This window comes from Rhinoraja longicauda, chromosome 11, assembly GCF_053455715.1.
Source record: "Rhinoraja longicauda isolate Sanriku21f chromosome 11, sRhiLon1.1, whole genome shotgun sequence".
In the NCBI taxonomy this organism is placed as follows: Eukaryota; Metazoa; Chordata; class Chondrichthyes; order Rajiformes; family Arhynchobatidae; genus Rhinoraja; species Rhinoraja longicauda.
In genome coordinates this window covers 33,300,982-33,315,688 of record NC_135963.1, presented here as the reverse complement: position 1 = coordinate 33,315,688, position 14,707 = coordinate 33,300,982, and the positions used below count along the sequence as shown (strand labels likewise).

The 14,707-nt window shown below is 40.4% G+C and overlaps 1 protein-coding gene across 1 annotated transcript in view; it reads right to left on the bottom strand.

Annotated features, from left to right (window-relative positions):
* The window catches only part of negr1 (neuronal growth regulator 1), a 379,243-nt gene that overhangs the window by 310,012 nt on the left and 54,524 nt on the right, over positions 1-14,707 (bottom strand). The window lies entirely within an intron of this gene.

Sequence of the window (14,707 nt, the reverse complement as noted above, 5' to 3'; positions counted from 1 at the left end):
TTTAGCTTGTGAGCAAATCTGTAACAAATCAATAAAAAATTTGGGAGAATTGGGACTATGTCACACGATTTCAATAGCTGAATCTATAAGGTGTTTAAAAGAGTGAAAAACTTACAGTAGTTACTCTGTTAAAATAGTAATACCATCCCTATTAGGAAATTAACAAAGTTCAGCTGCCAAGAAGCTTGGCAGATCATAGAACACAAAAAGGTACAGCAAGAAAACAGGTCCTTTGGTTCACAATGTCCGTGTCGAACATAATGCCAAGGTAAACCGATCTCATCTGCCTGCACATGATGGATGTTCCTTCTTTTCCTGCACATCCAAGGTGTTAGAATATGACTAAACAAATCATTTTCTTTTCATTTGTGCAAGTTTAAATATATGTCAATAATTTTTTTCTGTTGAAACTGTGGAATTTTTGTTGTCTCTCATTGTGGTAATTGCTGTAGAGGATTTAAAAAAAATGTTAATTAGCCTTAAGCTTATTTATAAATTATGAACTATAATTCATTCAATATAATAGAAACAAAAGAAGACAGGTGGTTGATTTGAGGCTCAGTGATACTTTTGTCAAAAGAAGATAAATAATGAACACTTAATCATGCAATATTTGATTATTTTTAAAACCCCACCTGGAATTATTCAAATCGGGTTTGCAATTCTTGGTTTTAAGCATAGCTTTATTTGTATCATTCTTTTTATAACATAAAGAATATCACAGGATGTGTATTTGAATCTTATCCAATACTGATGTAAAACCCAACCTCATTCTATTGAGCCACCTGAACACAATGAAGACTTAGTGATAATATAAAAGATTAAATTCAGATGGATAACATTATTGCATACTAAATCCATCAGATGTCTAGATACGCATAGCAGAGAGTAAATATATTTGAATCCGTAATGCCTCAGAGTCTAATATGAGGGTTCCCATACAGATTAGAATCCATCCAAATTCTTTGTCACAAGGTGACGTATCTATGCTATTCTGCCTTCATATAAAATTTGTGACACCAGCATTTGTGACGTTGGGCTTTTCATATAATTAATTTAAATGTGGAATAACTTTATGAAAGGGAAAGGGAGAAATAAAAAAGGTCAACCGATGACTATCCAATATGGTAGTACAAAAGTGGCTTATCTCCTGCCCATTGTAATGACCCTTGCTCTGGTTATCAGATACGAAAAAGTCACGTCTGCTACAATACTCTCTCTTAAGATTAATTATTTGTGAAGGAGACCCTTGGTCTGAATCACTATATGGTTTCTAAACCCATGAGATTGAAGTGTGGGAACAATCAGTGCCTACTTGAAAGGAGGAAAAGAATAGAACAGATCAACCTGTCTTTTTCAAAATCATAGAAAGCATACTTCCCGAAAAAAAGGTTTTGTTATGTACTGGATCAGACACTTATCATGAAGTAGAACATCATTAGTTCACTCTTGAGAATATTTAAAAATCCAATAATTTAGAAGCTTGCTGCTTGCAGCAAGGAAAAAGTACAGGTACTGAAAGTGACAAAAATACCAATGTTCTTTGTGTCACTTAAAAGTGCCCCTGCAATATAGGCATCCATTCTCTGACAGATGCTTGAATTCATTCATTCTTTTATCCAATTTATGCCGTGATGTTAGTTGAACTGATTTACAATTACAGCTTCACATAGACTGTTTTCCATTGTAGCAAATACAGCTAGACTCCTTTCAATAAGGCCTGTCCAATTTCCATTCTGGGCTCGTCAGCTAAATTCCAGAAACTATTCAATAAAGCGCTTATGTGCTTGACAAAATCCAACTACCAACAATCTTCCAACTGTGAATTTTCATATTACCAGTCAAGTGAAAAATATCGGGGTAATTTCATCGTATCCAATCTTTTGGACAGATTCTACATTAACTTGTCCACCGGACCTGATGTCCTGTTGTACAATAATTCAACCCATTGTGGCTCTTATTCCCACTATTTTTCTCAGCAAGTGAAAGATCAGTGATAAAAATATGATTTTAAATTTCCAACATGATGGTTTTTACAAGCAGGGGTGACCCACTGGGTGGAAAGACAGTGCTCACTCCACACTGTTCCAAAAATGCAACAAACCCATTTCACCAATTGGACTGCCAAATTATTGTTCTTCACTTCAGAAATTTCTTTCTGGATTTAGCACAAAATCTTCAGAAAAATTAATAAATGACAAAAGGCCTAACCGTAACCGTAACCCTAACCTTAACCCATTCTAATCTAATCCTGTATTAATTCTATGTTTCTCCCCTTCCCAAATTCTCTTCAACTTCCTCCACATTTTACCAAATACCTGTGCACGGAGAATTTACAATGGCTAATTAACCTACCAACATGCACATCCTTGGGATGTGGGAGGAAACCATAGTGCAATGGTAACTGATAGTGTATTGCAATGTATCGTATGTTACACTTAGTCACAGATGTCACAAAAAGTAACAAAAAAATTCAGTAGCACAAGTTGGGGAAGATAACTAAATGGCAGAATAAAATACAGCACATTTGTATTCAGTGGTGATAAATGTGCATTTACTGTTATCGGATCGAGGCAAGGATCTCACATTCACGCCGAGGGTGGGATTAGGAATTGTGCAGCTTAACGTTTCAGGCAGACATGGCATTTAGTGATGTTGAAGCATCTGGAATTAGAGATTGAATCCATTCGACTTGAGTGGGGAAGTGAGTGGAGTAAGTGTGCGTTGAGAGGCATGGTCAGAGGATTTGTTGCCTACGTGGACAGCTGGGGAATGTTTGCTGACGGGGCAACGCTGGTGTAGCTCACACGATGTAGAGAATTGCTATTGTACTATCCTGGAACTTAAGTTCAAGAGAATTTCAAGATGCTTCCAGAGACAGTGGACTCTAACGATATAATAGATTGCTGTTCAGAGTCAATGCAGCACCCAAGATTTACCAATATAAAATTCTCAAAGTAATTCAAGGGATTCCAGGAACTGCAAGCATCTCAAATTACATCATCAATCATGGTACCACACGTGAGGAACATGATGAGAGACTCAGGCAGACACCAACTTGGTTGAAGGCTGTTGCATTGACAGCAAATGCAGACAAATGTTTGTTTGGTGTCTCAGAATTGGCCCTAATGGGCCGCAAAGCTGTCCAGTGATGGCATCAATCCAGCCGAGGGCAAGATTGAAGCTGTGCCAGAAGTTCGAGACTCAAGAAATGCAACCAAAGTGTGGAGATTCCTTGGTTTGGTGAATTTTTCTGCAAAATGTATTCCAAACCTGGCTACTCTAGCAGAACCATTGAGGAGGTAGACAAGGAAGAACAAAGAGTGTTTGGTCCAGAATAAACAGCTGTGTTACAGATATTGCAACACAGTTTTGATGAGTGCCCATACTTTGGGATACTATGATCCAAAGGCCCAACCCATGTTGGGGGAGATAACAAAATGGCAAAATAAAACATAGAAACATAGAAAATAGGAACAAGAGTAGGCCATTCAGCCTATATGATCATGGCTGATCATCCAAAATTAGTACTCCACTCAGGCTTTTCCTCCATATCCCTTGATCCCCTTAGCCCTAAGAGCTAAATCTAACTCTCTCGAAAACATCCAGTGAATTGGCCTACATCCAGTGAATTGGCCTACATCCAGTGAATTGGCAGCATGTTTGTATTCACTGGTGTTAAATATGCATTTATTGTTATTGGATTGATGCAAAGATCTGACACAGAGCACCCAGAAGAAACCCACACAGTCATAAGGAGGACATGCGAACTCCACTCAGACAGCACCCAAGATCAGTGCCAGGACTATGCACTGTGGGGCAGCGGCATTAATCGTGGAGCAATTGTTACAGAGTATAAATGGTCTTCTTAAAAATTAAAGTTCTCGCAGCCATTGGTAGTATGTCAGCTATTGTGAAAGCATTTGGAGAGAGTTATTTAATTAAAGAAGTATTGTACCCATTGTACCTCGTTGCAGTCGTTGCAGTCTTTCTTTTATCTGCACTTTCTCTACACTATATTCTGCAAGGCTTGATTGTATTCATATTTGACTGGTCTTCCTGGATTGAACACAAAACAATGTTTTCCACCCTATCTCGAAACACACGATAATAATGAACCAATACTGAATTCCAAAATGAGTTTTCTTTACGCAGTACCATGCTACAACTTTTCCATATATGTGCCTTCCAGCTGACCCCTCAGTTGCCAAGCATATATGACAAAAAGGTTAGACGGTCCAGAATCTGTTTGTTCTTCTGTAGTGTTATTAGTGTAATAAGATAAACATCTTCACTAGTCCAAGAACAAGTAAGCATCCATTTCATGTGCTCTGGTCTCACAAGTAGTACTTTGGAGAGTGACCTAAATACTCATAGGATGTAGAACATCAACTCTGGCACCAGTGAATGCTTTAACCAGGAAAAACAATGCAAAGATACCAGCAACCAAAGTACTCCTGGTTTCTCATAATAATTCTGGAAACTCAGCGGGTCAGGCAGTAGCTCTGGCGAAATTTTCATTAAAACCAAGTGATAATGAAACCATTATTAAAGTAAATGTGATGCTCCCTTTTGCTATACCATTATCCCTTTAACTGAGGACTTGGCATGAGCTTCCAAACCCAACATCAACTCCGATAGAATACTGATATGATACGTACAGGTGAACATCTGAAGCAACATCCCCCTGCTTATTTTTCACCCCCATCTGACTCCAAAAAAAATCTTAGCTGTGCATAATATGAGCTTACATTTCCTCTCCAGTCTAATACTGTGCACTGCATCATGCCATTAAAAATGATCATCGTAATGCTGCACTTTCTAAGCTATCATACTTAAGATCACAATTCAGGTACCATATTGTAAGGACAAACAAGTATACATATTATCAGTTCAGTGATTGAAGTTACAATCGATTAAACATGAGAAGATTAAAAGTGGTTGAATTTACTAAGTGCCAGTGAGGAACAAAGAAATTGAGACAAATTGTTCAACTTGTTAATGTCATCAGTCCTTTCTGACAAATAGCACAAAATCAATAAATTCACTCCAACAAATTAGTTTGAAATGTTTCTTGTTTTGAGCTTTGAACTGCATTTTGAGCTGCATAAAAATATAGATATTGAAATACACTTTGATAACATTAACGAGCAATTGTTTCCTTATTTGAGTATGCATTTACTTGTCTGAAATTACAAGTTAGCTAAATTATTAAACAGCATACTTATGATTCCAAATACAAACCACACATTTAAGCAAGTCAAGAGGACAAGGTTATTAAAAATAAATAAATTGGTTGTTCATAATTCCAGACTTCTAGCATGAAGCTTTCCAATTACAGTATACTAGAGTCTAAGAGATTGAAACTCATCTGACCACCCTTTACAGTTTATCTTTTCAGGTGAACATTCTCTCCATATCCACGTGTATTTTTAGGTTATCATCCTATTGAACAAGAAAGTCATGTGATTTTTGGAACATTTAATTTGAAGGAACAGCTTAAAGTCGCAACATGCAAGTTGTTTAAGTGCGTTGTTTCACAAATTATCCATTACGTTTTGTGTCTCAATACATTCATGAGGACATAAGACTGCAGTCATAAAACAACATGGCCACAAAGCAGGTAGTATAACCAACTTCATCAAGCCACAGATTGCCTGTAAAAAATGAACTGATGAAAAATGAATTATTCACAAAATGCTGGAGTAACTCAGCGGGACAGGCAGCATCTCTGGAGAGAAGGAATGGGTGGCGTAACACAGGAACTGTAGATACTGTTTTACAAAAAAAAAGGCAAAGTTCTGGAATAACTATAAATGGGGAAAATCTGAAATGAAGCAGAAAATGGTGTAAATACTCAGTAGATCAGGCTAAATCAGTGGGAAGGGAAACAGAGCCAACATTTCAGGTTGAAGATGCTTTGTTAGAACTGCAGGGCCAATCCTGAGTGAAGCCCTAAAGACTCAAAATGTTCAATCCATTTCCCTTCTCACAGACACTGCGTGACCTGCTAAATATTTTCAGTCCTTCTGCTTCTATTATCTTGTAAACATTCTGTTAGCTTCAGAAACGCATATGACATTATTCATGTGGGACACTAGCCAGTAAAGAGGCATATTATTGCCTCTGAATTACCTCTGGCCATGAAGAGAAACAAATCTTCCTCCACATCATGGTGAACATCATTGCTTACTGACAGACCCATCACCCATCACTTAATTTTCCCATTAAAGCATGGAGGGAAGGGGGTGATGAAGTCATAGTCAGACAGCATGAAAGCAGGCCCTTCGTCAAACTCGTTCATGTCGACCAAGATTCCCCATCTAAACTGGTCCCATTTGCCCACATTTGGCTCATATATCTCTAAACCTTTCCTTTTCCATGTACATATCCAAATGTCTTTTAAATGTTGTTATTGTACCTGCCTCAACAACATTGTCTGACAGCTCACTCCATATATCCACCACCTTCTGTGTGAAAAGATTGCCCCAGATTCCTATTAAATATTTCCACTCTTACCTTAAATGTGTGCCCTCTAGTTCTTAATTCTCCTAACCTGGGAAAAGACTCTGTGGATTCATCCTATCCATTCTCCTCGTGATTTTATATACCTCTATGGGATCATCCCTCCATGGAATAAATTCCTATCATGCCCAACCTCTCCCTGCAGCTCATGCCCGCAGCCTCCGAGGACGGCCGGCTCCGGTGATGGTAAGTCCGATCCGCGGACTCTGCGAACCGGAGCCCTGGATGGCCGCCAGCTCCAGGAGTTGGGCCGGTGGTTGGGCCGCAGCAGGAACGGAGACACGGCCCAGAAAACAAAGGTCGGGTCTCTGTTCGGAAGGGACACATATTTACAATTTTACAGTTCCCCCCCACCCCCCCACATACACACATAGTACACAAACACAAAAACACCACATCACAACTACAATTAAGACAAAAAAACAACAAAAACACAAAGACAAATGGACCGCAGGTAAGCCGCAGCTGCTATGGCAGCGCCGACATCGGGAGCTCCGACAGCGGCAGCGTGTTCGCCCGCCCCGGATCGCGGGGCTTGGGTCGCGGACATTTCACCGTCCGGTGCGGCCTATAATATGCCGCGGGATTTTTCTCTGCTGGGCGGGGGCTTCAATGTCGGAAGCCACGACCGCCCCGACGTGCAGCAACAGCAGCAGCGTGTTCGCCCGCCCGGATCGGACTTTTCATCGGCGGAGCCGGCCGTCTTCGCAGGCTGCGGGAGCGGCTGGGACTCGCCTTCGGCTCGGGCCACTGTGGACCGTCCGGCACAGCCTGCAACCACAACAGCCTGACTGCGGGAGAAGACGGCAGGAGAAGGGAAAGACATTGTGGCCTTCCATCACAGTGAGGAGAGGACTGGAGGAGACTCACTGTGATGGATGTTTCTTTGATGGATGTTTCTTTTGTGTGTTTTTGGGGTTGTGTAATTTTAATGCCTATTTAATGCTTTTATTGTTGGACTGTGGGTGACTGAATTTCGTCCAATATTGGATGACAAATAAAGCTATCTTGAATCTCTTCTCTGCACTCTTTCCAGCATAATGACATATTTCCTGTAGCAGAGTGACCAAAACAGAACAATACTCCAAGTGTGGCATTACCAGCCCCTTGTAAAACTGTAACATAACACGCCAACTTCTATAATCAATTCCCTGACTGATGAAGGCCAACATGCAAAAAGCCTTCTTCATCACCCTATCTACCTGTGATACCACTTTCAGGGAACTATGCACTTGTACAACTAGATCTCTCTGCTCTGCAATACTCCCCAGGAGCCTTCTGTTCACTGTGGAGGTCCTGCCATGGTTTAACTTCGCAAAGTGCAACACCTCACACTTATTAAATTCCATGAGCCATTTCTCAGCCCATTTGCCCAGCTGATCAAGATCCCACTTCAATTCTTAATAACCATCTTCATTGTGTATGAAAGCACCTGCCTTAATGTCATCAGCAAACTTATTAATCGTGCCTTGTACATTTTCATCCAAATCATTAATATGGATAACAAAAATCTATGGGTCTAGCACTGATCCCTGAGTCACATCACTCGTCTCAGCCCTTCAGTCCAAGGAGCAAGCTTCCACCACACCCTGTTTCCAATCATGAAGCCAATCCTGTACCCATTTCCCTGGATGCCATGCAGTCTAATCTTCCAAAGCAGCCAACCATGTAGAACCTTATAAAGGACTTTGCTAAAGTCCATGTCAACTCTGTCTAGGGACTACCCTCATCAACCTTCTTAGTTACTTCTTCAATAAACTCAATCAAATTTGGGGGACATGATCCTCAAAGCACAAACCTATGCTGACTATCGCTAATCAACTCCAGTCTTTCTAAATTAATATCTACTTATCCCTCAGAATCCTCTCAGGTAACTTTTCTACGGAGATGTTAGTTAGCTTACTGGTCTACAGTTCTCGTTTTTTCTTTTCCAGCCTTTCTTTAATAGAGGCACACATTTGCCACCAGTCTTCCAGTGCCTCATTCATGTCCATCGATGATTTGTATATCTCAACCAGGAATCTTGCAATTTCTTTTCTGGCTTCCCACAGTGTCATTGGATATAACTGATCAGGCTCAGGAGATTTACTGTATCTACCTTCATACATCTTAGGACGTCCCGACTTCCTCAATTGTGATAAAGACTGCCCTCAAGACATATCTATTAACTTTTTCAAGTTCCCTAGTCTTCAAGTTATTCTCATGACTTCCTTCTTAAATATATTCCTGGATCCCCTTTGAATATACTTCAGGGATTACCTTGATCCCAGCTGCCTTTACCTGACTCATGCCTCCTTCTTTTTCCTGTCTAGAGCCTCAATTACTCTCATCATCCAGGATTCCTTACTCTTACCTGCATTGCTCTTCACTCTCTATCCTGTTCTTTATATATTCCTGAATATTCATTTGGAACTGTTTCGGGTTTTTTTTTAACCAGTTTGAATTTAATCACATTTTTGCATCACAAAAGCAAATTGAATTTCTTTGGTTGCTCCATTGCCATTTTCATTCACGTTAGGACAGGTTTACATTTGAATTCTTTAATGCTCTATTAACTCACATAATGTAAAGTATACAAATGCACATAAATAGCTGCAATCTTCCACTGCTCATCCAGTCTCAATGTATTTCTGCACAAAACAAAAGCCATTATTGCTTCCAGGGAAATTACAAATAAGAACTGAAGTAAACTGCAGTAGTTTGTGTGCAAAGAGGCCAAGCAGTGCGGACAAGTAACCGAGTACTTGATAAAACAGCAAATTGCATGTCAGTTACATCACCCCATATGACACAGTATTTACACCAAAGAAACAACTCGTTCACGCTCAAGGTTCCAGCATCTTCAATCTCTTGTAAACTCATTCAAGCCAACAGGTCAATCAATGTTTATGATGCTTCACCATGCTGCTATCTGTCTTTTTCTGGTATATATTTTCAGTGAGTACATAAATATGTGATCACATATTTTATACTATCATTGTTCCAAATAAAGTCCCCCCCCCCACCCCCCCGAGTACTTTATGTTCATTAGTAACCACCTTACTAGGATTATGATAGTGTTCTGTTTCTCAGAACTGTTAATAAACTGAAAAATTCAGAATGTCACAAAAGCAGTGTGCGGGAGCGGATTACTGACACAGCTGTGGCGGGAGAGTGAGCAGCATTGGAGCAGAGGCTGCCCGCTGGCCTCACTGTCTCAGTGACTCGGCTCAGCGCTTCCAGCTCAGCTTGACCCAACCCTCAGCTGTTGCAGCTCACTCAGCGGGCACTCATAACCTGGGGAGGGCCCATTTTTATCATTTTCAGCTCTGCAATAAATGGAAACGTGTTTTTCAACAGGCCCTTTCAAATTCCTTTACAATGTAGAAATTCTCTTACAGTAAGTCCTAGCCTTATCGCTTTCAGCCTTGCCTTATCACTTTCAGCCTTTCCTGATCGTTTATAATCCCTGTCCTGGTATCATCCATGTAATTTGTTTTGCCATCATGTCGACTACCTCAGTCTTCTTGAAATAAGAAAACCAAAGCCGTGCACATTATTTAACATTATGTCGCAGTCTAACACAGTCTAACATTAATTATTGGAATATTTAAAATGCCTCCTCTCCCCTGCTGAATTTTATCACTTTGTTGACATATTTTGTTGCCTGATTAGCATGTCACACCTTTAATGATTTGTTCTGATAAATGGTACTCAGTCTGAAGCATTACATAGGTGCTTCCTGACCTGCAGAGTATTTCCAATGTTTTCTGTTGCTGTTTTATATTTGGAACCCATCGCTCCTGTCAAGGCTTCGTCATTCCTCCTGCCAAAGTACATAATCTCAAACTAGATTAAAATTCATTTGAATTTTTTTTTACTCCTTCACAAGTTGTGGCCATTGCTGGCTAGGCCAATATTAATTTCCCACCCCTAACTGCTGTAGTGAAGCCTGTTGTAAACTGTTTTCCTTAATAATTGAACAGATACTTTTGTGATGAACAGAATGGTACAACTGAGATCAAGAAGGCTTTTCTTATGTGTAGCAAGGAACTGCAGATACTGGTTTCCACCAAAGATAGACTCAAAATGCTGGAGTAACTCAGTGGGACAGGCAGCATCTCTGGAGAGAAGGAATGGGTGATGTTGGTGAAAGTTGCTAGGGTGTCTGCAGTGGTTGACCATGATAATCTGCCATGGAAACCAATGCGGGCAAGCTTGTTGACCAGCAATATCTGGGGTGAAGAGGCTGTAACATCACTTTGTTGGGAAAAGGTAAAACAAAATAAGAGTGTAATATCACAGGAAAGAGAAGATACATTTTTAAGAGGGAAGTATGACTGAGAGTTCACATTGCCTGTGTTAAATTAGTCTACCCTGGCCTTTCTGGGTCATACAAGCCAAAACTGACCTCGTTGTTATTCAGCTATAAAATGGTATCCCTTACAGGAGAGGAGTGAAAGCTCAGTGTGATGCTGATAACAGCAGACAACGTACTGTGAATGAGGCATAGCATTTTGCTCAGGTAAATGGAAAGGTTATAATGCATGTCCTGAGAGCATGTCCAGAGGGGCTTTCTTCATGCTGATGCCTATTGCCTTCCTCCTCTTCTGCTGCACAATGAGCAAGGCCTGTGTTGTCATGACAGCCAGATCAGAAAAGATGCAGCTGTTGATGTCGAAACTCCCTCAAATCGCAGCTCCAGAGAATTCCATGGGAGTGCATCCGGCAGAATCTCACCTCAAGCTTCATCAGGTCCACTGATGGCCCAGTGGCTGTGATTATAATTATACCGTCCAGCACAAGAGAAGCCTGGCCTAGGGTGAACAGCAACACGGACGGGAGAAAGTATCTGCAGCCCCACCCTCCCTATCCCTGGCTTCTCCAGCACAACGGCTGAAAATTCAGACAGCCTTGTGAAAGAAATTTAATGTACATTCCCTGAATATCTGGGATAGATGAAAAGGCTTTTCTCATGGAATGATAGAATGATCATGAAGAGTTCCAGGTTGATATGAGAAGATCAGAGCAGCATAAGTGAGGTCTTTCAGTCCACAAACCTTTAGGAAACCTACAAGCCTGGCAATTCCATGCGCCCAATGTGTCTACTACCCTTTGTTCAAGGAGAGATGAATTTTCCTTTCAAGTAGATGGTATTTGTGAGCTGCAAAATGATATGTAGTATATATCTCTGACCATTGTCTAGAATTTCCAGGGCGGTCACGGTGGAGCAGTAGTAGAGTTGCTGCCTTACAGTGAATGCAGCGCCAGAGACCCGGGTTCGATCCCAACTATGGGTTCTGTTTGTACGTTCTCCCCATGACCTGCATGGGTTTTTTCCGAGATCTTCGGTTTCCTCCCACACTCCAAAGACGTACAGGTTTGTAGGTTAATTGGCTTGGTAAATGTAAAAATTGTCCCTAGTGGGTGTAGGATGGTGTTAATATGTGGGGATTGCTTGCCGCACTGTATCTCTAAAAAAAACTAAACTAAGGTTCAGGATGGCATGGATTTCACTTCTACAACCAGAACAGTCCAGACACATCTGTAAGGCTGGTGCTCTGCCTGCAAAAGGTGACAGATTTGTCACCATTGTCTTAGAAAACTTTACTTCCCCTACACATTTCTCGGAAAAAGTAGGAGCTCCGTTCCTAAAGGACTCTTCAAGGACCTTCCTCATCACAGCCCTGTTATGCCACATCCTTTGCACCACTCTGGCAAACACTTGCCTTTCATCTCTGGTTCTGCAGGAGCAGTTTAGGTACAATGCATGTCCCCACATCTCAAGTCAAGTCAAGTCAAGTTTATTTGTCACATACACATACACGATGTGCAGTGAAATGAAAGTGGCAATGCCTGCGGATTGTGCAGTGCGTGGATCACAAGTTACAGGAGTAGAATTAGGCCATTTGGCCCACTGAGTCTACTTCGCCATGGCTGATCTCTGCCTCCTAATCCCATTTCCTGTCTTCTCCCCATAACCCTTGACACCTGTTCTAATCAAGAATTTGTCTATCTCTGCCTTAAAAATATCTATTAACGGCCTCCACAACCCTCTATGGCAATGTTCCACAGATTACCTACCCTCTGACTAAAGAAGTTCCTCTTCGCCTCCTTTCTAAAAGAGTGCCCTTTAATTCTGAGTCAATGACCTCTGGTCTGAGGCTCACCCACCAGTGGAAACATTCTTTCAACATCTATGCCTTTCATTATTCTTTAAGTTTCAATGAGGTCCACGTTTAACCTTCTAAACTCCAGCGAGTGGAGGCCCAGTGCTGTCAAATGCTCATCATATGCTAAGCCACTCATTCCTGGAATCATTCTTGTACACATCCTCTGGACCCTCTCCAGAACCAGCACATCCTTCCTCAGATGTAGGGCCCAAATTCACAGTGAATGTTATTTATTTATCTGTGAACCAATTTTACGAGGAGATGGAAATTGGGCATCGCATGTGAATTGGCAACACTGATGCATCCTTGCATCATGCACAGAGTCAGGTAATCATTGCTGACGTGATGGACCATGAGGTTATTAAGTTGATATTACATTTTGTGATTGATTTTACAAAAGGAATCACTTGCATGGTCCTTATAACAAACATGTGCTGGGCAATTGAATTCCAAGCCCAAAATTCCATAATTATAACAGCATGGAAACACAGCTTTTGTAACATCATTTCTGGCCCATAGTTTTAATAATATTTCAGCGTTGGGTCATTAACTATTAATCTGCATAATACACCTGAAGGAAATCAATGTTGGCTTGCATTTTGCTTATTTACATTTCAAGGGGTTTTGTAGATGTGTACAAGCAAATATAATGTGTGGCTTTTAGATTCAATACCTTTCCATTTAAAATTAAAGTTAATATATTGAAATTCTTAGCAAGTATTCAATTGCCATTCAGGATTTATTTTTCAACAAGAAGGGTCTCGACCCGAAACGTCACCCATTCCTTCTCTCCCGAGATGCTGCCCGACCTGCTGAGTTACTCCAGCACTCTGTGAATAGAATATAAACATTCATGCTTTCCCAATTGCTTTCACGAATCATGGTCATAATGTGGTCAGCTTTAAATCAATTGCATGGTGCTAAAAAGACAAATAAAACTATGCAATGAAGTCTCTGTGTCATTGTGCTTTCTGATTCTGAGCATGTCAGTTTCAATGATCTGCAAAAAAACATAAGAATAAAAGATATGGTGCAAGACAGATGGAAGTTATGATTTACTTCTAAATATTTACAGGTTCAAGCTGTACTTCAGGGAAGAAGACATTAAATGAAGGTTATTGGTGTTTCATTGGGTACAGCTTTCCACTGTACCTCTGTACATGTGACAATAAACTAAACTGAACTGAAGTGGGGAGGGGGGGGGGGGGGGGGGGGGGAGACTCCAGCAATTTCTGGTAGCTGGCTGAGCTTCTTGCCTGAAAGCAGATGGGGAGTAAAGTAAAACATGTCCAAGAGCGTAGGCTGTTTAAAAGAAAAGTACAAAAATTGAAAGAAGACTGTTCTTCTTCCATTGTCTGTATTTTTTGCTGCTTGGAAAACTACCCGTGACCACACATTCTAATTAACAAGCTGTATCAAATTCCATAGGTAAATGATACAATTAAATGTGCTTCATTTAAACTAATTTTAATATTCTCCTGCACATTTTATTCACAAACTTTTCTTCATTTAAAATTTTTTTCTTAATTATTTTGAAAATAATATCCCAGTCCCTGATCTCTATCTGACATTATTTTTGTTTTTGAGACATTATGACCTCTCCGAAATCTGTCTTTGGCACCTTTAACAAAGTGCCCTGCGCATATCATACAATTTTGTTCACCTCACATAAAACAGATTATCTGACGAAGGAAGTCAAAGACAGCATAAAAGCAAACGAGAAGGCATATAGTATGGCAAAGATTAGCGGGAAGATGGAGGATTGGGAAGCTTTTAACAACCAATGGATGGCAACTAAAAAACCAATAAGGGGAGAAAAGATGAACTATGATAGTAAGCTAGCCAATAATATAAAAGAGGATACCAAAAGTTTTTTTTAGATATATAAAGAGTAAAAGAGAGGCAAGAATAGACATTGGACTGCTGAGAAATGATGCTGGAGAAGTTGTAATGGGGAATAAAGAAATGGTGGATGCCCTGCATAAGTTTTTTGTGTCGATCTTCACAGTGGAATAAACCAGCAACATGCC